Source organism: Gavialis gangeticus, unplaced genomic scaffold (genome assembly GCF_001723915.1).
Source record: "Gavialis gangeticus isolate Ggan-Ray unplaced genomic scaffold, GavGan_comp1, whole genome shotgun sequence".
NCBI lineage: Eukaryota > Metazoa > Chordata > Crocodylia > Gavialidae > Gavialis > Gavialis gangeticus.
This window is the reverse complement of record NW_017729025.1, coordinates 17,380,517-17,383,759: the sequence shown is the minus strand read 5'-3', so window position 1 is coordinate 17,383,759 and position 3,243 is coordinate 17,380,517. Positions and strand designations below refer to the sequence as shown.

Sequence of the window (3,243 nt, the reverse complement as noted above, 5' to 3'; positions counted from 1 at the left end):
GCCCCCTGCATGTCCCCCTGAGCCGGTCAGCACCCGCCTCTGCCATGCAACAGCTTGGAGCCCGTGTGCCCTGTGGCACCTCCCTGCCACCACCAACAGCATGAAACCCCAGTGCAAGCCACGTCCACTCCACACCACCTGGCTTGAAGCATCTTTTCGCCCCTGGGCATGCACCGGGGTTGGGGCGGCTCCTTCCGTTTGCTGCCAGCCCCAGCCCTGTGGTAGCAGCGGGGACCCATGCATACAGCCCTGACCACGTGCGCCACCCCCCTGCCTCCCCACCTCTGCTCTGGGCTTGCCAGTCCAGACTGAGCTGCAGCAGAAACTTGCTTGGTGTAGGAAGGGGGCCAGTCCCACTGCATGCCCAGGTGACAGCAGGATGCGCTATCGGTGGGCAGTGCCTCAGCCAGATGGTAGCAAGGGACCTGCCGTGGGCCAGACAAAGCCCTTCCGCCAGCCAGATCTGGCCCACGGGCAGTATTGTGCCCACCCCTGCCCTAAACCTAATTAGACAGCAGTAACTTTGTGAAGGGGATGACATGATTGACTGACCCACGAGGCCCCTTTCAGTCCTTATAACTTCTCTGTCTCTCAGACCTCAGGAAGTCTAGTTATAATGCACAACACAGTTTCTCTCTCCATCCCAGAGCTGCGACTCATACTCTCTGCACGCATCTAGCTGGGAATACTTGAATGCATGCAAAGGCCAGACAAAGCTTGCAGATGACAGTTAGCATTCAGAGCAGAGAGCTTCTGCTAATCTCAGAGGAGAGGTCTCCGCAGCAACAGTATTCTTTCTATGCTGAGGAGCTGACAAAGCAACCACTGTGATGCTAGGAAGGAAACAAATCTCACAGCTCCTAGGGTACTGCTGAAAGCCTTTTACTAGGACCGTCTTACAAGGGGGATGTAGGCAAAAGCTTTACAGAACTCTGCAGGATCCCAACCGAACACAGACATTTGAAGATCAACAGTTGGCATAGGACAATATAAAGCACCCAGATGCTAGGCCTCCCATTTCCATAGAGGAGCCAGCATCTGGCATGGCCAGAGCTGATTTTGCAGGAGGTTCAAAACCGATGGAATTCACAAAGGAACGGGGCCAATTTTTCAAACACCCGGCTCTCACCAGCCCTCAAACAATGGCAACATAGTGGCACGCCAGGAACAGGGTGGTATTTTTACTTGCAGCATGTTGATGGAGGAGGCTGCAATCTGCTTCGCTTTATGCAAATCAGATGTGGCCCTCTGGCTCCTGGCAAGCTGCCCAAGTTTGGGTAGCATAAATATATCAAATAATAACAAACAGCAACAGCAGATTTTTACTGCTCTCCTTTTAATTAATCAGAGGACCTAACATTTTTAAAGTACAACTCAGATGTCATCAACAAAGAGCAGGACTGCTGAGCTGTAGGAGAGAAACTTCTTTACCTTCCATTAGGTAATTACATTGCAACAAAGTGACTGATCAATTATAAAGCTACCTTTTAAAGAGTGCTGTGGGTGTAGGCATGATAGCAGCTTGATGGTGACTAATTTTCTGTATCACTCAATATCTGCAACTTGGATTTAAAGTGAGGAGAAAACAGAAAAAGCCAGAATGGCTGTTCCTTATTTACAAAGGAGTCAAAGTAAATAAATTAAACCCTATCCCAGAACCCACTGTGTTCTGCAGGCTTACTTTTGTGCTAGACCCACTATACTAACAGTTTGCAAATTCTATTTTGCTTCAAGACAATACTCCTTCAAAATTACAGTTCACTCTGTACATACAAATCCACAGCTATGTTATAGCTGCTTACTCTATGTAGCTTTCTGAGTTTAGTCACATGCTAGATCCAAGCCACTTAATCAGATCTAATGCTACAAACCAATGACAACAAATCTCCATGCTCAGAAACAACAGCTGCTGCCTTGAACACATGGTTTTGCAGCCTTGACAAAGTGATTATTTGACCTTTTATTGTAATGTGTCGCTTGCAATGCTCTTCCCCATTACATTCCTGCTCCTCCTACTGGAGCAGTGGCAAAACTCCTTTCTGTCCTTCACGAGGAGCCAGTATCTCGTTTTCCTCTGCACAGACTTGGGAGCTACCTCCAATAGCCAAGGCAAACACAATAAAGCTATATCCTCAATGGAGTGGAAGCTGAGAGGAAACACTACCTATGCTCTGATTTAGCCCCTGTGGGTGTTTCCACATATGCAAGCACGTGTACTTGCAGGAGCTCAAATAGGAGCGGTGCAAATTTGAGCGGGGGCTTTTTGCCTCAGCGCACGTGCTTGGACATAAGCTTTGTTGTGGAGCAAATTGTGCTATTTGGGGCAAAATAACCCTGCCTGGCTCCTCCCCAATCTGCAGCCAGGGGGAGCTAGAGCCCAGGGCCAGCACCTGTGCTGTCCCTAGCAGTACAAAAAGCTTCCCTCGCAAGTAGCTCAGGGCTATTAGCTCTGAGGAGCTTCTGGGGCCTTTCCCCTTGTGCCAGCTGGACTGCTGCAGTAGCCCTGAGAGTTCCCTGCACCCTCTACCCACTGCAGCAGTCTGGCAGTGGGGGCTGCTGCCTGGCTGTGACCTGCTGCACACCTGCAAACCCAGATGGGGACTGCAGGACCAGTAGAGGCATCTGTCCCTCTGGGCCAGCTGCCAGCGGGCTGCGGCTGCAGAGTTGGACTCTGTGCAGCACTACTGCCATGTGTGCCCCCTGCCCAGCCATCTGGGCAGCTATCACCTGGAAGATGTTCCGGGTGTGGTGGCCTGCTTTGAACTGTCAAAGCATGTCCTCCTGGCCCCATTTGGCCAGGAGGTCAGCCACAGCCAACTGGGTCTAAGGTGCCAGCTCTAAGCAGGTAGGGTCCTGCCACTGGCCTCCCTAGCAGGAATTCTGGTGTTTCCTCTTGGAAAACTGAAAAATCCCTGGTAAAAAAAATCCCAAAGTCACTCCGTAAAATACTGCAAAAATCCATGTTCCTCCACAAGTAAAACAAAAGACCACTATAAAGAGAGAGTGAGACAGAGACAGTGATCAGTTGGACAATGTTTTACTGATATAGCTACAGTGTTAAAGCAACGTGGAAGCCTACCAGTGTCTCTATCATAACAATACAGTACATACTCTAAATATATGTATTCATGAATTCATGAAACATGAACATATATTTTGCTGCCCTCGCACAGGGGCTATGGCCCCCACAGGATCTACTACCCTCCCCTGCAAGGCCCACATGCCCCACCCCAGCCTCCCAAT

General features: G+C 50.0%; 1 protein-coding gene across 3 annotated transcripts in view; it reads right to left on the bottom strand.

Annotated features, from left to right (window-relative positions):
* Positions 1-3,243, bottom strand: part of MTHFD1 (methylenetetrahydrofolate dehydrogenase, cyclohydrolase and formyltetrahydrofolate synthetase 1) — an 83,589-nt gene that overhangs the window by 55,015 nt on the left and 25,331 nt on the right. The window lies entirely within an intron of this gene.